The sequence below is a fragment of the Mirounga angustirostris genome, unplaced genomic scaffold, assembly GCF_029215605.1.
Source record: "Mirounga angustirostris isolate CCGP_5_RB_7025 unplaced genomic scaffold, mMirAng1.0.hap1 SCAF_1, whole genome shotgun sequence".
NCBI lineage: Eukaryota > Metazoa > Chordata > Mammalia > Carnivora > Phocidae > Mirounga > Mirounga angustirostris.
In genome coordinates this window covers 22953465-22976507 of record NW_026991709.1, presented here as the reverse complement: position 1 = coordinate 22976507, position 23043 = coordinate 22953465, and the positions used below count along the sequence as shown (strand labels likewise).

Genomic DNA, 23043 nt, shown 5'->3' with positions numbered 1-23043 from the left:
TAGGTCCATAAATACAAAAACTAAGGGCGGTACAGGTGAAGGACATCCTATCAGCTTGGAGGAAAAACACATAATAGTAATGATTCCACCTCACTAAACAAGTCTAAAAGTTCTAGCTTCTAATCATTTCTCTCATTTAAACATCATGGTTACATTAAGTAGTGTTCATTGGACTATGAAGTAGCTACAATGCATTTTTATATAGTCTTACTATAATAAAATGTCAACTAGCTTTTTACATATTTGGTCTCCTATCAATATATTTAATGTATTTAATTTCCAACTTGGTATTTTTCTCTTGCCATATTGGGATGTTTCTATTCATTCTGACTGACTTCTTTAGCATCATTAATAATTTTAACACTTTGACTATACTGATGTTAGAAGCAGTGAATAAGTTAATAGATCTGAACAGTTACATAATTTTATCCACTAAAACATTTAATTTTCTTATATCCTGCTAATGCCTATTAGAGCACATCATAAAATTCTTTTCACTAATGCCAATTGCACAAAAACTAATTGAGTTAATACAGTGGAAGGAAAATACAATGAACTAATTGGTATGCAAATCATTAACAAAGTGAAGCTAAAAGATTTAAAAATGGAATAGCTTCACGATTCTTTTAAAGCGAACTTCATATTATGCATACTCAACCAGAATCCCATGTATTTTCAACATTATCATGAAAAATGAGAGAAACTGTTGTTTTTAAATTAATGGCCACTCCATCTCTTTAACTCCCTGTCTCTTTGACTGAAATCTGTTGATCTAAGTAGTAAGCTCTTTTTTGTTTTGTCGTGATGTCATTGTTGCAATACTGATTAAGCAAGAAGAAAAAGGGCCTGACAAATGTGAATTTAAGACCTTCTGATAGTCAATGACTGTGACTTAATCTCTCTCAAATTTTAAGAAGGCTAATCTGTAAAATAGGGAAAATAGCATTTTCTACATGGTTGTGATAAAAGGCAACGCTCTATGTCATTGACCCTTGAACAACAACATGGGTTTGAACTCTGAGGGTTCACATATTTTCTTCAATAGGTATATATACTTATAATATTGATAAATACAGTACTGTAAATGTATTTTCTATATCATGATTTTCTTAATAACATTCTGTTTTCTCTAGCTAACTTTTGTAAGAATACATGTATGATACATAGAGCATACAAAATACATGTTGATTATTTATGTTCTTGGTAAGGCTTCCAGTCAACAGTAGGCTACTAGAAGTTAAGATTTTTGGGAGTCAGAAGTTATATGTGATTTTCAACTGTGTGGGGTGGGATCAGCACCCCTAATTCCTGCATTCTTCAAGGGTCAACCATAATTACTTTTTATAATAAATAATCTGTCATGCCTATACTAATATATATATCAATGACACATTTGTTTTATATTGTTGATGCAGATTAAATACATCCATCAAACCATCCTTACAAACCATATGCATATGTACACACATGTTCTTCTCTCAGATTATTATTTTAAAGAATATTCTTTATATCCTGGTATATAAAATTATCTATCATATAATCACCTGTGTTTAGTGTTTTAGATATATTATCTCAACGTCCATAACAACCTCAGTGAGGTAGACACTCTACTCCCCATTATTGAGAAAGTAACTAACTGATGGTCCAAGAAAATAAGCATTTCTAATCCCTCTAGATACTAGTCACAATTCATGTGGAAGACTGAATATAGAGCCTGCATTGCAGCCCAGTACCTTGTTCTTCATGTGTTAGTTGTCTGTTCCTCTTCAACATGACATCTGCTTCTATGAAGCCATTGACATTATTCATTCAAATGTTGCCAGTATCTCAAACATTACAAGATCCAAGTCTTCTTAATCTTATTTTATGTCGTAAAGCCATTGACACTGTGGAAGCCCTTCTCCTTTTTTAACATTCTGCTATCTTACACCCCCTCAGCTCTCCTCTTCTCTCACTAGTAGTCTCATTAACCTGTAGCATATTGTGGTAGAAGGGGAATGGACAGACTATGGACAGGGACCTGGATTAGAATCCTATAATCTCAGTCAAGTCACCTGTTTTCCAACCATGTTTGCTCATCAGTTTGCTCATAATAATGGTACTATCTTAGAGGGATGTTATGAAGACTGAATGGATAACACTTGTAAAGCATCTAACATAGTTCATATGACACTTCAAAATTTGGTTGCTTTACCTTACTTATTTATTTATTTATTTATTTATTTATTTATTTATTTATTTATTTTAAAGGTTTTATTTGTTTATTTGACAGGGAGATACATAGCAAGAGGGGGAACACAAGCAGGGGGAGTGGGAGAGGGAGAAGCAGGCTTCCTGCTGAGCAGGAAGCCTGATGTGGGGCTCAATCCCAGGACCCTGGGATCATGACCTGAGCCGAAGGCAGACGCTTAATGACTGAGCCACCCAGGCACCCCACTAATTTATTTTTGAGAATGGGACATGAGACGTATGGGTTTTCTAAAGTCTGCCATTGAACCCTCTTCTCCCACACATTTTATTTCTATTGTACATTTCATCCACACTCATGTTTCTAAGTATGATTTTATTTTTGACTACCTCTCATTATTCTGTTTTTATGTTCTAGGTACTGCTCTCACTTTTTCACTGCTTCCTTGGCTGTTGTTTTAATCTCTGCTCTATTTCCTTCATTTTGTATCACCCTATATTCCATTCTCAAAATACTCTTAATGCATACATTTTATTTTAATATCAAATTCCAAAATGGCCAGTGACTTATCCATGGCTATCCAAAAAATTAAAACATATCTATCAAGATGTTAAATGTATTTGAAAATCCCCCTGAAATCTGTCATCATCTATTTTGTCTCTTCTTGAAATCAAACTCATTCTTCAAGACTAAATCAAATGCTTCCCCATAACTAAAGTTATTGGAGATTTTTCTAAAGAGATGATGTCCTCATCACACATTTTTATTTATTACATACTTTATTAACAACTTTCCCAGAAGACTTACTCTAAAACTCTTTTTTTTTCATTTTATACAACACACATATGTACATGATGTGTACACATTTAGCTCCTGTACTATTCACTAAATTGTCTTGATTAGATGTCATACTGTCTTGTCACCTTTATATAATTTCATACATGGTTCTTGATTCTAGAAATGGTATTGAAAATTAATTAGCAACTTTCTAAAATAAGAAAAATACCCAAGCAGTAAAGATAGATTCAATAACATTTAGTAGTTTTCAAAAATTCTGCCTTACTTTTCTGATTTTTTTCCTCTCTCAGGTTTATGAGAACCATTAGACACATCAATACTGTGTTTTTAAAATCCTGACCATTCTGTTTTATTCTCTAAAAGGACATACTTACTTTCTCATTTCTCAGCAAAACTTGGAATTTTTATGTCTATCAAGGAAATGGTGAAGAAGTAGAAAAGAAAACATTGCCCTTCTTTTTTTCAAGCCAAGTATACATGTCTTCAGATCAGTAATAGCCACCTTGGAGAGTACTAGAATGAGGTTTTTGTGAGCCATGCAGTGCCTCTAAAGAATTTATAAAACAGGAGAACATAAAGCTTGAATTAATGCACCATGCTGTGTTATATGATATATAGAAAATTTTGTCAGTACCATTGAAACAGCCTTGCTTTGCAAGTTCTTTTCAGACTAGAGCTTGAGTGAGGCATACAATTGAAAAAGATAATAGTTATATTAATGAGATTCAGAAACTATGCTTTATTTCAAAACACTGCCCAACTAAATACAATGTAAACAGAGATAAAGCGACAGGCTTAAGAAGAATAAAGCATAATCTAGAAACAGAAAATAAATCAGAAAAAGCATTTGCAATCATCACATTTCAAACACAATTGGAAAGATCTGAAATATAGACCATCGGAAGGAAAAAGCAATCACTGAACACAGTGCATGACAGGGCGGGGGAGTGGGAGATTCAGAGCTCTGTAGAATATTTGTTATCATAGTGGAGTTTCGTAAGAGCTTTTCTTATGAAACCACTGATACTGAGTTTTCAATCTAGCCACACAAATGTGCAGCAATTTGAATTGTTAGCACAGAAAGTCAAAGACAAAATTTCCCCCCATGGGTGTTACCAAATACTGCAAAGCCTTTATGACTTAAAGGTTTTTCATGTTTGTTCTCATCTGTGAATAGGATATGAATCTTTCCAAGGGAGAAAAACAATCTTATTTACTGTAACTGGCTTAGTGGCTCCTTCCATTCTGCTTCAGATGTTACTGTATTTCCACTGTGCTTAAGATGTCTTAGTTGTATTTGGAATATATAGAACATTTAAAGATAATCTAGGTAGAATGTAAACAAATGTTTCGATAGTGTTATCTCATATTCTCAAGTAGGTGTCCTTCACCAAGAAATTCTTTTAAAGAATTAATTTCTTGTGCGAATACTTGTAATCTTTATAGAAACACATAGACATATGTTAAATATATTAAAGAGGTAATATATAATCTTATCCATAAAATTCACTTAACCATCTTCATTTTATATTTTGAATTTTTGTTAAATCCAAAGAAAATTTTAAAAAGGAGATTAGCATTTACATACACAGAGGCAGCATTTGGAACAATCCTATTTTTAATATATGATTGGCAGGCAAAGATGGGACCTGGACAGATACCCTTGGGGAGTCTTACGGAAGAATAATAGATTTTAAATTTTTTATGTGGAACCATTGTCAGTAATCTCATTTCTCTTAAATATTTTTAAAGTGATTAAAGCTGATGATGAAATAGAAAAGTTCCTTGCACATTATCTTTATGTTAAAATAATAAACCTTTATCAACTGCAGTAGAAATATGTGAAGAACTCTGCTTCATTATATATTCATTATATATTAGAATGGCAGCCACAAAAAACTCACTCCTTTGCAGAGTAAATCAACTTAAAAATCCTAGAAAATACTTAGAGTTAGCTGGCATGCATTATTTATTTTGAAGGTGAAGAAATTCACATGTAAGAAAGTTGACAGACTCACTCAAGCTCACATTTTAAGGTCATAGTTGAACCTTTCTACCTTAGTGTGCTAATTAAAATAATGCTGAATAATTTATTATAGGTGTCAGAATATGTATGCATATTATAACACTGATACTAGATATGAAACCATTAATTATTCCTTTTAATTTTCTTTTTACATCATATTCTATTTTATTTTTTAATCGTTACCTTTAAACTTTACCTAAAGTTAAAATTATAAATATACAGCAAATCACAATGGAACTGAATTTGCAATTCTGTTATTTTCCAATAACAATATTCTAATGTTGATTTTGAATGAGGTCAACACATTAAAGAATTTACAAGTGTACTTATCTACTATCATCCATACTAACATTTAAAACAACTGTTTTCTAGGATTTTAGAATAGGCAACACAAAGAGAGACTGAGAAACAGGTATCCATAAGATACGTTAGTATATATTGCTTCAGACTTAATTTTGAGTAAATAAAATTCAGAATAACACTTAGAAATTCCTGACATAACTCCAACTTCAAATAGCAAAAAAATATGAAAGTATGAGAATTTAGCATGAGAATCTCAGGACAGGAGGTTTTTGTGGACTTAATGCTATAAGCGCTACTGTGCATATTCCAGAAATAAAGATGTGTAAAGTGCCACCTACCCTAGAGAGTAGCAAGAAGGTGAATGCCCTGATGAGGTTACTGTGGCTTTGCCTAAGATCATCTGGAGATATATATGTGTATATATACATATACATATGCATGTACATATACATATACTCCCAGTAGTTATTCAGAAAGAGCAACTGGCTCAAAAACAAGATATATATATTCACAGCTTAAAATGATGAAGACTAGAACATTTGGATCTTAATAGCTGAATCACTTTAGGAAAGGCACTGTTAAATTCAGTAACTGAATGATATGTTTTTGTTATATAGATTTGGATATTTTCACATTAATTAACGGATTGCAGAATATCCTTCATTCATCCCAGTGATACTTAAAAAAATATCTTTACACTTTTCATCCAGGAAGATACTATTCTATCTATATAGATAGACAGATATCTATATCTTCTATCTCTAGAAGATATCTATATCTTCTGTCCCTATAACTTTGTAACACTTCCAAATATATCATCACCACATTAGTCAGTCAGTGTCTGAGAGAGGTCTCTGCTCAGCCACCATTTGTACAAGTTTTGTCCTTCACAAGTTACCTTGACCAAAGAAGCCCAGTGAGAGATAAAACCCAGATCTTGTTCTGCCCCCCAAACTCAGGACTTTGGTTCAGAGCCACATCAACTGGTAGAACAGGGCAACTCTTCATCATTTCTTTTCCCAGGAGTTGCATCCTTTTTAAAATTTGTAAACCTTGGGGGCGCCTGGGTGGCTCAGCCGGTTGGGCGTCTGCCTTCAGCTCAGGTCATGATACCAGGGTCCTGGGATCGAGCCCTGCATCGGGCTCCTTGCTCCGCAGGAAGCCTGCTTCTCCCTCTCCCACTCCCCCTGCTCGTGTTTCCTCTCTCACTGTGTCTCTCTCTGTCAAATAAATAAATAAAATCTTTAACAAAAAAAATTTGTAAACCTTGAGTGATAGCTTCTGTCTTTGGATACTTGCCACTCAGGAGTCTTTGTGAGTACTCCAGGGGCTTTACAGACTGTACTGTGCCATTCCCTGTGTATAGGGAGAGATGATTCAATTAGGAGACACTCTTTGGTTATCTCCTCATCATATAGGGTATCCTACAAAAAAACGAGAAGACTACTAGTTACAATTATTTGTGATTCTTCATTCATTCAACAGATATTCATTGACAACATATTATTCTGGGTATATCTTAGTGAATAAATAGATAAAATGCTGGTACTCATGGACCATCTATTCCACTAACTCTAAAGAGATAACAAAGATAAACAAGTAAAAGGTAAGTTACATATCTCTTCTCCCGAGCTGCTTTCAGGATTTTCTCTTTGTCTCTGCGACTCATAAGTTTTACTATGAGATGTCAGGGTGTTGACCTATTTTTATTGATTTTGAGAGGGGTTCTCTGTGCTTCCTGGATTTTGATTCCTGTTTCCTTCCCCAAATTAGGGAAGTTCTCTGCTATAATTTGTTCCATTATACCTTCTGCCCCTCTCTCTCTTCTTCTTCTGGGATCCCAATTATTCTAATGTTGTTTCGTCTTATGGTATCGCTTATCTCTCGAATTCTGTCCTCGTGATCCAGTAGCTGTTTATCTCTCTTTCTCTCAGCTTCTTTATTTTCCATCATTTGGTCTTCTATATCACTGATTCTCTCTTCTGCCTCATTTATCCTAGCAGTTAGCGCCCCCATATTTGATTACACCTCATTAATAGCCTTTTTGATTTCTACTTGGTTAGATTTTAGTTCTTTTACTTCTCCAGAAAGGGTTTCTCTAATAATTTCCATGCTTTTTTCAAGCTCAGCTAGTATCTTTAAAGTGATGATTCTGAACTCTAGATCTGACATCGTACTAATGTCCGTATTGAGTAGGTCCCTGGCAGTTGGTACTACCTCTTGTTCTTTTTGTTGAGGTGATTTTTTCCATCTTGTCATTTTGCCCAGAGGAGAATAGATTAATGAGAGAACAAAATGCTAACAGGGTAACCATGTTCCTTTGCAATGACGTGGATGGAACTGGAGGGTATTATGCTGAGCGAAATAAGTCAAACAGAGAAAGGCATGTATCATATGACCTCACTGATATGAGGAATTCTTAATCTCAGGAAACAAACTGAGGGTTGCTGGAGTGAGGGGTGGGGTGGGAGGGATGGGGTGACTGGGTGATAGACACTGGGGAGGATATGTGCTCTAGTAAGCGCTGTGAATTGTGCAAGACTGTTGAATCTCAGATCTGTACCTCTGAAACAAATAATGCAATATATGTTAAGAAAAAAAAAAAGAAGAAGATAGCAGGAGGGGAAGAATGGAGGAGGGGAAATTGGAGGGGTAGACGAACCATGAGAGAAGATGGACTCTGAAAAACAAACTGAGGGTTCTAGAGGGGAGGGGGGTGGGAGAATGTGTTAGCCTGGTGATGGGTATTGAGGAGGGCACGTTCTGCATGGAGCACTGGGTGTTATGCACAAACAATGAATCATGGAACACTGAATCTAAAACTAATGATGTAATGTATGGGGATTAACATAACAATAAAAATAATAAAAAAATTGAATTAAAAAAACAGATAAACAAGTAAGTTGTACAATGTTAAATGCTGGTAATGATTATTAAGTAAAAACAGCAAATTAAGCAAGCTGGAGTGGTCAGGGTCGGAGTCAGGATAGACATTTAAGCAAACACTGAAGAAGATAAGGGAGTGAGCTGTCTTGCTGATGGACTGATAAAATGTCTTTGATTTTTACTCTGACTGAAAAGTGGAGGCACTGATAAAATTTGATTAGATAGGTCATAAGACCTAACTTATGTTTTTAAGTAATTAGTTTTTTTTTTTTTAAGAACTTTTTTTTTTTTTTTTAAAGATTTTATTTATTTATTTGAGAGAGAGGGAATGAGAGACAGAGAGCATGAGAGGGAGGAGGGTTAGAGGGAGAAGCAGACTCCCCGCCGAGCAGGGAGCCCGATGCGGGACTCGATCCCGGGACTCCAGGATCATGACCCGAGCCGAAGGCAGTCGCTTAACCAACTGAGCCACCCAGGCGCCCAGTAATTAGTTTTCAAATAAACAATCTTCCTGCTATGTTGATCAAACTTCTGTTTTTAAGTGATTGTACTTACTACACTATTGATAATGGAATCAAATGTTGAAAGGGGAAAGCAATTAAGACATTATGACAAATATCCATGGTGAGAGAGAATTGACTTATGAGAGAATTTTAGCTGTAGAAATGTCATGGAGTGATCAGATTCTAAATATCATTTCAAGGTAAACTCGTAAGGATTTTCTGACTTATTACATGTCAGTTGTGAAGGAAAAAGAGGAATAAAGATTATGATAATTATCAAACCATAGTATTTCCCCATTAGAATTATCAAACCATAACATTTCTCTATTCCTTAGGGAAGCAAGACATGTTCTGCAATTCTATATATGCCTAATCCACCAAATTTTTACTATTCATCCAGCTCTACAATTTTATTATAGAGAGAAACTGAAGCTAGTGATGAAAGGAATACTAAATATTTGCCATGACCAAATAATGGCCATCAGTCAATAAATATATGAAAAGATAAACAGTCTCATCATGAGCAGGGAAATGCAGATGAAAACAGCAGTGAGACACTATTCTAAACCTGTCAGTTTGATGAAAAAGTAAAAATATGTTAATGCCAAATGTTGGTAAGGATATGACGAAGGAATCACTCTCATATTTTTGATGGGGGTGCAAAACAGCAAAAACAATTTGATAAAAAATCTGACGATACCTTGCAAAGATGAAGTCTGACGTTTACTTTAACCCAGCACATCTTCCCCTAGGTATGCATACTGCAGATTCTCTTGCCCATCTTCTCAAGGAGATATCAACAAGAATGTGCAGCACATAATACTTTGTCATAGCCAAAAAACTTCCACAAAGAATTACCTTGATGTTTATCAACATGTGAATGCATGTATTTTATTATTTATACAGTGGAATTTTATTATTTATCTATTGTTATGTAACAAATAACCCTAAAAGGTAGCTGCTTAAGACAACACATTTAATTATCTTACAGTTGCTGTGGGTCAGGAGTCTGGGCATGACTTAGTTGAGTCCTCTGCCTCGGGATCTCTCATAAGATATAGTCAAGACGTTAGCCAGAGCTGTTGTCTCATCTCAAGACTATATTTGGGGATAATCTGCTTCCAAGCTCACTCAAGTGTTTGTTGGCAGGATTCAGCTCCTTGTGAGCTGTTGGGCTGCGAGCCTCAGATCCTCGATGGCTAGAGGCCTCCCTTATTTCCTTGTTATATGCAGCTCTCCCTGCAGCAGCTCACCACATGGCAGCTGACTTCCATCAGAGCAAACAAGTGAAAGAGAAGGTGTGCAGGAGAGAAGCCAGAAACTTTGTGATCTAATTTCAGAAGTGGCATCTCTTGCTTTCGTTTTTCATTCAGGACAAGTCAGTAGGAAGCAGGATTCATTGGCATGTGTCTTAGAAACTGTCTACCACAGCTTCTAAGAACAATTAAAATATAGAACAATTAAAACATAGGATCCAATGCTGCAAGTACCAGTGTCTATGCATAAACCCCAAACACATAATGTTACATGTTCAATAAAAAGGACAGGGTACATAAAGTTATATACAGTATAGTATTACTTCTATAAAGCACAAATATATCTGATAGATGATAGATAGGTAGATAAATAGATTTAAAGAAAACATGAACACTCTATTCAGGGCAGTGGTTTCTTGTTTGTGGGACAGGAGAGGGATAATATCAGGAGGTGTAAATAGAAGGGTTTAATTGTTTTTGTAAGAATTTATTTCATACTGTGAATTTTAGGTATAATATAATTATCTATCCATGTTTTACAATACTTAAGAAAAAATTGAGAACCTGCATTCTACTTCAAGAGAGACTCAACCATGTCATGGAATTTTATCTACAGAGTGAATGGAAAAATCCTGCTCCCTACTCTAGGGATAGAGCATACAGCACAATGTCTGTCTAGCTCATTCTTACCTCCCTAAACTCACAGCATATGCAAATTCTTCACATCTTCACTGTTTCTCAAAAGCAAGCCTCCAACATTATTTGAGTCTCATCGTATTCCACTTCCTCCATTTTGTTGGAACCAACTTGTTTTCTTGATTTATCTTTGCTCTAGACCACCTTATGCTAAACTATGAATATTATAATCAGACCTTTTTTTTTTTGGTCCCAACACTTGTTTCTAGACTGACTTTCAACACTGGGTCCATGGGAATACCACACAGTCTTTGCTATGTCATGTTTCTCTAGCTACAAATGCAATTGTAGTTTGTGGCAGTTTCTTGGATAAATAAACACCTAAAGATATTTACTTAAATTTGAGTCGACTTCAACCAAAGTTTCATATTTTTCTCTTATTTTATTTATTTATTTTTAAGATTTTATTTATTTATTTGACAGAGAGAGAATGAGAGAGAGAGCACATGAGAGTGGGGAGGGTCAGAGGGAGAAGCAGGCTCCCTGCCGAGCAGGGAGCCCGATGCGGGACTCGATCCAGGGACTCCAGGATCATGACCTGAGCCGAAGGCAGTTGCTTAACCAACTGAGCCACCCAGGCGCCCATTTTTCTCTTATTTTAAAGGGGCCACAGAACCTGTCATGGGGTAAATTGCTGTCATTCTGTCTGTAAAATGTCTTCTTTTTTTTTTTCAGTTTTCAGAGTACAGATTATGATTCTTTTTTTTAATAGTGAGATAACTTTCAGAAAATAGACATAAAAATGAGAATGACATGTAATATAACTTTGTATTTATATAGAGGTGAATTTAGTATTTTTAAAGAAAAACTATTTTAGATTGAGTGTGGGTAATATACTCTATAAGAAAATCTGTATCCAGTCTCTATGATTGGGAATATATCTATGTTTTGTTGATAAATATGAAATACAGTGAAGTTAGATGAAGCATACTTCTTAATGAAACTAAATTTGTGATACACCTGAAGACCCAAATAGTAGAAAATTTCTGCATTACTCATTTGTAATCTTGAAACCAAAACCAGACAAGAGCAGCCCAAGAAAATTAAATCATAGGCTTATCTTCCAAAACTACATAAAGAAATAAAATAAAATATTAATATAACAAATACACATGCACACATACATACACACACATATGACAGTTTTTCCCAAAATGCATGTATACTTTAACATTACAGAGATTATTAATACAACTCTCCACATTACTAAATCAAAGGAGAAACAAACAAATATATGCATATTATTATCTTAGTTAATGTAAGAAATGGAAGAATTTAAACTCATTTATAAGGACTCTTAGCAAACTGGGACTAAAAGGTAACTTTCTTAATCTGATAAATTGTATTTACCAATAGCAAATAGGGCAAGTATAAATAATGGAGACACTTAGATCATATTTATTTTAAGTAAGAAATAAGACAAGGTTCCTGTCAACAGTCTTGTTTATTGAACATAATGTTAAAGTTATAGCGGGCACACTAAGTAAACACAAATAAACAAAAATTAAAAGGACTGGAAATGAAAGATACTTGCAGATGACCTAATTGGTGACAGAAAATTCAACAAATCAAAGCATCCTTCATCTAGAGAATAAAGAACTGTGATTTATTCCCACAAAACAATATTATGTATCAGCGAAAACAACTGTATCTTCATGAATCACTATGGATAAAGATTTCAAAATCCAGTACTTAGTGAAATGCTAAGATTTTAAAACTGTATTTAAAATAGAATACAATTCATTTAAAACTTTAGAACACACAAAATAGTATGTGGTGTGTGTTCAAATTATGTACATGTGGCCTAAGGACAAAACTGCTCCTGGGAACCATTTCCTAACTTGGGGATAATTTTTATTCCTGGGAAGGAAGAAAGGAGAAGAAATAAAGGTTGAAAATTTTCTGCATCTGCTGCAACCCTAACACTTGGTTTTTTAAAGAGAACAATTTGGAGAATATATGGCAAAACATTATACCTTAGTACTGGATCATAATTAAGTGTTATATTTTTATTCTGTATTTTTTTAATATTTGAAGCATTCTATTACTGTTTTTAAAGTTTAAAACAAGTGACTTTTCACTGTACATTAGAATGTTTTAAATTATTTTGTATATTTAAAATATGAAATATGTAAATTACTTTTTTATTTTTCAAAATGTGCATGCACATGCATGCACACGTTTGTGTGTACTCTTGTGAAAAGGCTTGGCTTAATCATTATGGTGGACATTTGCTTCTTCAGTCACTTTCGCTGCCACTTGTTGACCAAAAACACATTGAATTTAGAGGGTTTATTGGAGTACTTGAGGGGGTTTTAAATTATCAAGTAAATTTAAAAATAATAAAATATACTTTAATGCATTCTCAAATGCCTATCATTTTATTATCTTAAGAACCTATGCTTGAGTTGCTAGATTGATTACTATAGATTCGAATAACTGTTAAGTTATAGACACATTTTCCTTGTAATTGACTTTGTTCATGTCAGAATTTTACTTCAGATACCAAGAGTAATAAATAACAAACTGTAAAACTATTTGTAAGAAGCTATCAGTTTAGCCAAAAGCTTAGTTTATTGGCTGACATCTTAAGCATTACAGTACTAATAACTACATTTCTATTGGTTTCTCTATTCTATGGACATTTCTAAGTACTTTGCATACATCAATTTATTTAATCTGTGTAAAAACTTACGCCACAACTCCTACAGATGAGGAAATGAAAAGTCTCAAGTTACTTGCCCAAGGTCACAAAGCTAGGAGGTACATTTGGTATTTGCAATCCAATAATCTATCTTTAAAGAAAAGCTCTTATCTCATTATCTCATTCATTCTGTGTATCAGTCCCTTTTGTTCATACTATATACGAATCTATTCCATAACTAGTTCAACAAATATTTAGTGAATGCATTTTTGTATTAGTCAGTATTCTTAAATTGGGAATATGGAAGCAATACAGATTTTTTTTTTAAGATTTTATTTATTTATTTGAGACAGAGAGCACATGAGAGGGGGGAGGGTCAGAGGGAGAAGCAGGCTCCCCGCCGAGCAGGGAGCCCGATGCGGGACTCGATCCAGGGACTCCAGGATCATGACCTGAGCCGAAGGCAGTCGCTTAACCAACTGAGCCACCCAGGCGCCCCTCAATACAGATTTTTAATGCTCTAAAAATTAAATGAGCTATCTCAGATGTGTTTACAAGGTAAGGGATTTAAATATATCTGAATAATCACTGGGTTGGGGGTATGGAAATCATATTGAATTAAATCTTGAATAAAAACAGTAAAAATATGATATATCTAACATTTTCAGGCATGTATTATATGCCAGAGAACTGTCCTAAGAGCTTTAGTTATATTGATTTATTCAAAATACACACACACGTATGACATCATTATCATTAACCTCTTCAACGGTGAACAATTTGAAGCAAAGATATTTTGTCTGAAGTTTCACAACTATGAAGTACCAGGTTTGGATGATTGGATTGGGCTCCATTAGTAGTCATCAAATGCCATACTTTTGCTAAATAAATAAATATAAAAATTTAAAAAAATTATTAATGAAAAATGTTGCTTTATTTTAATAAAGTCAGAATTCATTAATAAATTAAGAGAGTATCTCTTACGGTTATTTAGTCTAAGTTTTAAAATGATTTTTATTTTAAAAAATTTTTAGTGAACGTCCTTTGGTTCGTTTCTTTCTTGACCTCCAGGCAACACTTCACCATTGCAGTCGATGCCCTCCTCTCTCACTCGCTATGATGCCAACATTGTCTTGGTCTCATATCTTTTCTCTTCCCCCTCCTTTCTTTATACTTAATTTGTTTTGTAAACAACTGTATCTCTGTTTTATTTATTTTTTATTTTTTGAAATTGTAGATGGTTAAGCAGTTTCAGATCTGCTTTATTTTAATGTCCTTGCTTAAAAACATTAAAATTGGAAAACTTTGTGCCCCCAAATTATTGTTTTGTTTTTATTGTGTGATTCTAGTGGACCATGAAATCCAACCCTGTGGCCTAAAGACGTCAAAGCCCCACCTTCTAATCACAATGTGCTTTGATATGAAGAGTTACAGATATTATTTTGTGATATTTTTTCTGTCCCCTCTATCCCTTTTTATCCACTCTCACTTCATTATGATGAAAAATAGTAAGTGCACTTTATTCATCCTTATAAAATTTTTAGGCTAGTAAGATGCTTATCCATAATCTTTCTTTAAGAATTTTGTCAACATTAAATTGTGTTGTCCTCCAAAATGTTTCCAGGTGATATTAGGCTCAGAAAATTGGAAAAGCACAGATTTAATGAAAGCTTATTTTGGGGGTTTATAATTGAAGAACATAAATATTGCATACAATATACTTAGTTGTTGGTTCAGTAACATTCCTGAGAATACCTATGAATTTCAGAACCATAGATAGGGTCTTCTTTTCCACTTTATACATGTAGTTGAGATGGATAGGATATTTCACTATAGCAAGAGAAATGAGAGATGTATGTAGTAATAATTTGTACAATTATAAAATATTTTTTAAGACATTACTCCAATGTGTGCTGGGTGCTAAAATTTTGACATCCTCACAAAATTGCCAAGCAATTAAGAATGATGGCGAGACTAGCAGTTGGAAATTAATCATTGCTAAAAACGTAGAAGTTGTATATTGATTTGCACTAAGAAAAAATTAAAAGTACAATGCCAAAAGTACCTGGTTGTCCAACTATTGCAGCTGTAGAGCTGATTTAGTAGATGAGGGGGCAGTAAATTTAACTGAACTTTTCATAAAACAGAGATGTGCATGGAACATCCAAAATATTGCCTAATAAATTGAACTGCTGTAGAATTTATATGACAGTTCTCCCTTTTATAATTTAATGGGAAAAGTTCTGACAAAAACCTTACAGGAATATATGTATCATTTTCATGTACTTCCTGGGAAAACAGTATGAGATATGCACTTTTGGAGAAAATAACAAACTATAAAATTAAATATAAGTGCAAAAAAACTTGGCTTATTTTAACTGTAATTTTATACTATAATATGAATGCATATTCTTGTAGATTATTGCTGTTTAAGAACTCTACCTTGCTATGCTCAATGGTTTAAGTTATTAAACTTAATTTAAGAAGTTATTAAAAGGGCAACTCTAAAACATAAACTGATTGAAGTTAATCTTGTATAGGATCATTCTGATTTGAGGAACAATCATAAGAAGATACTATTTATAGATTTTATTTAGTTCATACTGTTTCCAACCAAAATGATCTTACCTTAATGTATCAATTTTCCAATTGCTGGGAGGCCAAGAATTACTAAAACTGATGTATATTTCTTTACATATCTAACCTCATTTAGGGTTGTATATAATTACCATTTTTCATAAATATTTCAAATGCACCTGTATGTTCTATGCTTACCTAAACAGCAAACACGGAACACAGTGCTAAGTCTTCTTGTGTCATTATAAAAGCCAACTTTGTTCATTTTAATGAGGTTATGTTCTCTTGAAATTGGCCATTTTCCTTAGGGTTCTTAGGGTTTTTTTAGCTTCTAAATTAGGAACACTCTTCTGCATATCCACCTCATCCTTATTATATGCATAATTTTACAGATAATCTTAAGCCTTTTCAGGACACCTGGGTGGCCCAGTTGGTTAAGCATCTGACTTTTGCTCAGGTCATGAGCTTAGGGTCCTGGGATCCAGCCCTGGGTAGGGCTCCCAGCTCAGTAAGGAGTCTGCTTCAGGATTCTCCTTCTGCCCCTCCCCCCACTTGTGCTCACGCTCTCTGTCTCTCTCAAATAAATAAAATCTTTTAAAAAAATCTTAAGCCTTGCTCTAGAGTGCAAACTCTGTGACAATGCTGGATCCATACAGAGGTTCACAAGGGGCTTTCAGATGGTCGATGGTACTAGATTCCTGTCATACGTGTAATCCTAGCATTACTTATATATAAACGAGTCCTGCATATCTGAAGTTTCTATTACACTCAAATTATATGACTTAAACGTAAGAAAATGTTTCTGAAAAGAAAATGTATGCAAATACACATATCTAGTTGCCACTGGAAAACAAACTGAGATTGATGACTTAAGAACAAGAATTATATTAACTTACAAGATTAATGTTAGTCTAATTATAAAGTCTCTGAACAAAATACATTTGTATTTCTTACTAGAAGAATCAGTCAATAATTACTGTGAAAAAGTTGTACAGCTATGTTTGAATACTGCTTGAGTTGCCACCTGATGGCAGTCATGTGTTTGGTATCAGAAGGGCAGTTAGCTTCTCTTCTGGTGAATGGGGTTTAGATGATTTAGACACACAGTCAATTATCTTAGGAAAATTAAACTTGTTATGTGGAGAATAATATCAATTACCAAGGCTAGTTTTTGCTAGATATGGAAGGATATATTTACCTGCAGGTTTTTTCCAGCTTTATTGAGGTATCATTTGACAAAATTGTAGGATATTTAAAGTGTACAGCATGATGATTTGATGTCCGTATACATTTAAAAGGATTCTGCCCATCAAGTTAATTAACTCATCCATTGCCTCACATATATATCTTTTTTTTGTGTGTGGAAACATTAAGTTCTACTTTCTTAGCAGATTTCAATTACACAATATGGTGTTATCAACTATAGTCACCATGTCATATATTAGATCTTCAGACCTTATTTGTCCTTTAATTAAAAACTGTTACCCTTTCACCAACCTCTTCCTATCTCCCCCTTCCCCAGCCCCTGGAAACCATTTTTTTACTCCCTACTTCAGTGAGTTCAACTGCTGGTTTTTTTTTTATTCCACACGTAAATGATACCATGCTTCTGTTCTCTGCCTGGCTTATTTCATTTAGCATAATGCTTTCCAGGTTCATCTATGTAGTTGCAGTGACAATTTCCTTCTTTTTAAAGGCTGCATAACAGTACAGTGTGTATGTGTGTGTGTGTGTGTGTGTGTGTACACCAGATTTTTAAAATTCATTCGTCAGTGGACACTTAGAGTGTTTCCATACCTTGGCCATTGTGAATAATGCTACTATGAACATGGGAGTACAGATATCTCTTGGAGGTACAGAAGTGGAATTGCTGGATCATATGGTAGTTTTCTATTTTTAATTTCTTGAGGAATCTCCATAATAATTTATTTGCTCTGTACTATTTCACATTCTCATCAACGGTGTACAAGTGTTTCCTTTCCTCCACATCCTCTCCAGCATTTGTTACTGTCTTTTTGATAAGACCCATCATTATTTATTATCTCATCATGGTTTAAATTGCATCTTTCTGATATTAGTGAGGTTGAGCATCTTTTCATGCACTTCTTGGCCATTTGTATGATTTCGTTGGAAAAATGTCTATTCAGGTCCTTTGCCCATTTTTTAACCGGGTAATTTGTTTTTTTTGCTATTGAGTTGTATGCGTTTCTTGTATATTTTGGATATTAATCCCTCATCAGAAATGTGGTTTGCATTTATTTTCTCCCATTCCATAGGTTGCATGTTTTTTAATGAAGAATAAACATTATTTTAAAAAGATTTTAAAAGGGATTTTATCTTTTAAAATCATTCCCTAATACCAAGATTGTTTCAGTTTTACATAAGATCCTTTTTATCATTAACCCTCCAGTCAACTCACTCTTGTGAGTATTAAGGATTTCTTGCTGTCAAGACCCTGATACCGAGTATACTTAAATTTAAATTGGAATTGTTTTAATGTACTTTGTATGGCAGATGAAATTTTGGCATCACCAACTATGGATAAAAATAAAATGTAAAACCACAAGAAGTTATATATGCTTTTCCTTCTTCAAGAAATTAGTAATTTTGTTTATAATACTTTTCTTGCTAGGTAGAGAGAGTAACCAAAAAGATAAATGGTGAGTTTTATTTTTTTTATTCAGTAATGGAAGTTAAATCTGGTAATCATACCAAATAACTATCAATATACATACCTGACCTTCTGAAATAAGATATAATTTCTATATAGTGTAATGGAAAGTATATATTTAATCGCATACATAAAGTTCATAATTTTCACACACATTGAAAATAAATTAAGAATTATGATTAAATTGATGTGTAGGTCTACTATTTTAGTGTACTATGTATTCATTATTTCACCTTAAGTCATAATTTCTTTGATGCTAATTATGAATGTTTCATTAATATACACTCCTAGTAAAGAAAAGGAGGATCTGAGGGGTAGTTTTTAAAATACTTGCAGAGGTTTTACTAATAGCCTAAAGTAAACTTATTAATATTGGAAAAAATAACAGTCACCCCTTGAAGGATATTGGAAAGTCCTGCAGTAATTTGTTCATCCATTTATTAACAATATACTATGTACCGGAAAAGCACCCTGCCTGGGAGGTGCCATGATTGGTACAGGAATAAAGTAGGACATCTGCCCTCATGAAATTTACACTCTACAAGCAGTAAGAAAATAAGCAGATATATGAGGTGATAGGAAAAATACAAGAAACTATATGAGCATGCAATGAAAGTATCTTAGTTTAGAGGCAGGAACAGGAAAGACTCCCTGTAGGAAAAGACACTAATAAGCACTGACATATCTTTTAAATGGGCATATGCATATGAAAGAAATTTAAATCAGAATTTGAAAGAACTCCTCTTCTTAAGAGAGTGATGTATTGATTTATTCCCCAGAAAAATTTTTCTGTTTAAAATACTCTGTGAAAATAAGATGCTGATTTTTAATTCTGTAATAATTTTTTTAGTGGTGACATTTCTCATTTGCACATTATCCATGGTGTGAACCATATATGCACTTTTTTCCCAGCATTAATGACCACTTAGCCCAAGCTTTCCCTAAGAGTTAATGAGTATCTGGAGTAGCTGGAGCTTTTAAGAGGAGTTGAGGACTCTTGATCCATATGGTCATTACCTTACAGGAAATGCCTGACCAACAGGTCATTATTGCTGTTATTGTGCTGAGAATTTAAATAACTGATGAATAAATTGCTCAGTAGATTCTTTTGCATAGGATATTTAGTAAAAAGTAAATTGCAGCTAATGGTATTTTAGTTCCATATTTTACTTTTATAGTATCTACGTTTATAATGACATAACATCGTCTATAGTATTTTCCAACTTTAAAAGTGAGACATTGCAGCAAAAGAGTTTTCAAATAATTTCCATGTATCCACCTGGCAAGTCAAAATAGGACATCAAATTCAATTATTCAAACACCTTTAGCGTTAGATAATTTTGTAGCAGGTATACAGAAAAAATAAAGAGTATTTAACATGAAATATTTACATGCTTTGGTAACAAAGAAAAATAGCTTTATCTTTTTGCTTTTTACCAATTTAAACTTTTATTAGAACTTAATGAAATATAAATGTTCACATATTTTACATTTTAGTTTTGGTTAAGTAAGAAATACTTGGGATTGAAATATTCCCAGAGATTTGCAAGTTTATTTATTTGTAGTTTATTTATTCTCGGGTTGAATAATATCAAAATTATTTATTATTTTATATATAAATTAAATTGACCAGCGTCAAGAAAAATACATCATTAGAAGGACTTAGCGCACTTCATTACTTCTAGAAATTCTATTCAATTAAATTCATTAATCATGAAACTCTCCAGAGATATCTAAAATTATGAACTGAAAACGGTGTGAGTGCAAGTGGTCAATACACTTCCAAATCAATTAGGACTCTTTGTATTGAATGTAACAGAAAATTCAAGTAAAACTGGTGTATATAATGAATGGAATTAATTGACTCACCTAATTAAAAGTATAGTGGTATGATTGACTGTAGATGCACCTTTATCCAGCTGCTCAAACTCAGCAGAAAATTCACTCCTCCATCTGCCCATTTCTGTTAGCTTAGTCCCTCCTCTACATTCAGATCTTGGCTCAAAGGTCAATACCACTTAGGACCACCTGTCATCAACCTCTATCTTTATTGGACTAGAGGAATTCCCCTTGTTATATGTTCTCACAGCAGCTTCTATTATTTTCTCATTGTATTTATTAGTAGTAATAAGTGTAAGAGTAGTTGTAATCTCATTATTAAAGTTTGTAATAATTTCCTTGCCTGGCATGTCTTAGGCATGTAGTGTGTAATGAAAGTTTCAATGAAGTCAAACACCCATCACCATTCTTAACACATAACAGGACTGTGAACATCAATACTGTCAGCGTTACTTTCTCTCGGCCTTTGTTCTGTGTTTGTCATTGCATTGCTCTCGCTGAAATTCTGCCTTCCATGAAACTTCCCTGATTCTCAAAACAAAACAAAAACTAGTCTCTGTCTTTGATACCCCATAAGATATTATCTTTCCTTTAGCATTGGTCATGGTCAAATATCCGTTAGTGATTTGGGGATGTGTGCTGTTTTCTCTACTAAATCCTTAAATTTGGAGAGCATGAATTAGCTCATGTTTCGATTTTCCATGGTGGAGAATTCATAGCTATAAATAAATATATTTGAGTTGATAAACAAAATAAAGATGCACTCCTCTTATTTAACGGTTTAATATTGTTTTTAACTACAGTGTTTCCTTGAAAATGTGAAAGACATCTGTATCTTGATTTGGGTAGTTAGTGCTCTATAATATCATATCTAATCAAATTTGTGCAAATTACATCACATAAGACTGCCTTCTTTTAAAAGAATTATCCTCTAATAAAAAAATAAATAACAAAATAGATTTTGTTATATAATGGTCTCCCCATATCCATTTGTAAGTAAAATGGAATGAGATAAACTCAGTTCTCTTTTATGATACCTTATATTTCATAAACATGAAATACTTACTAGGTAACTTCATTGGTTACCTAGAATCTCAGGTATCTCTAGGTTACCTAGAATCTCAGACTCTCAATAACATCAGTAGATATGTAAGATCTTAAAAAAAATCAAATTTTCGCTAGATAATATATATGCAAAATAGGTAGTTACTAAATCCAATATGTATAAGAGGAAAATATTTCTGTAGGTTTTCAAACAGTGGTTCTTTAAAAAATATTTTGTGGATTTTTTTAATATCTAAGGAATATGTATAGCCATTAATAAGTGGAGGTGTTGATTTTGATAAGCAAGAGTAAACTTTTCAAAATAATTTATATCTTTATACCTAGTAATTTTGCTTTTATTTATGAAACTTGGTTATTTCTGTATTTCTGTATGTGTTAAATATACATTTCTGTTTTAGCAGTTTCTCTGTCTTACGTGTCCATTTTCAAAGTTTCTTTCTTTCTATTTTTTTTCCCCCCTTAAGGCCAAAGCTGTTAACCTTAGAATTCTGTCCCTTATTTATGTTTCTATCCCTGGTTTCTCTGCTTTCCAAATAATTAATTACTGATTGATAGTTAATCCTATTTCTGGAGGCACATGGTTGGTATTTTCAGGAGAATGAACAGAAATAATACAGCTGTAATGGGCATGACTACCTAATTCCATAATCCTTTCATTAGTCAGGCATCCCATTTAGTAGAGTATTAATCCTGCAGAGAGCCCTGAGGGATCAGCTCATATTGTCACTGTGGTTTAGAATTTTTTAAGGGTTCATATCATTACATCTGAAGAAAAGCTCTAACTACTTTCTATAATAAGCTATGGCAATAGGTAGGTGGAACATAAAACTTTTGGCGTATTTAAATATTTCATAGCAAATGATGGTACAATGATGGACTTTGTGACCACTATTTTCCCTTTCAGCATTCCAACTCTGAATTCTCAATTCCTGTATGAATCAGAACCCCAATTTGCTAACTTCTGACAAAGTCTCCATTTAAATACTCTTTTCGCTTGCCTTATAGCCCAAAGGTTATATTGAAATAAAGGATTTCACTCCCAGATAAGAATATCTGTTTCACATACTGTTTCCCACTTCATCAAATCTCACGTTCTGCTGAGTAGTAATCAGATCAAGGTTTACAGTTCTCCAGATTAATTTGAGACTTGTCTTTCCAGAAATTTTTTTAAAGGTAAATTCTATTTGCTGTACATTATATTATCCTAATGAAGAACATTACTGCAAAAAAAAAATGTTAAACTTCATTCATCAAATCATGTAGTATAGTTATGTTTTAAGTGGAGTTTTTAAAACCATATTCATATTTAGTGTTGCTTGAAAGTTTTAAACATTATTAAATACTGAATTGCAGTTACTAAAAAAAATAGGATAGGATTTTTGAAAGATCTTCCATTCCTTTTAAATATTTTATTCAATGCATTTAAATTCTTAAAATTAAAACCTACAACAGCATGATAAATTTTCAAAATGAAGTACTTTCATTTCCTATAAAAATGTTCCATATGAATTGATCATTAGGACAAAACATAAGAAAATTAGATTTACATCTGTTTGTTTCCTTTAAAGTGATACTTATTTTTTTAAGATTT

The 23043-nt window shown here is 33.4% G+C and overlaps 1 protein-coding gene across 1 annotated transcript in view; it reads left to right on the top strand.

Moving 5' to 3' along the window:
• NCAM2 (neural cell adhesion molecule 2) overlaps positions 1-23043 on the top strand; it is a 516332-nt gene that overhangs the window by 240060 nt on the left and 253229 nt on the right. The gene's annotated exons all lie outside the window — the stretch shown is intronic.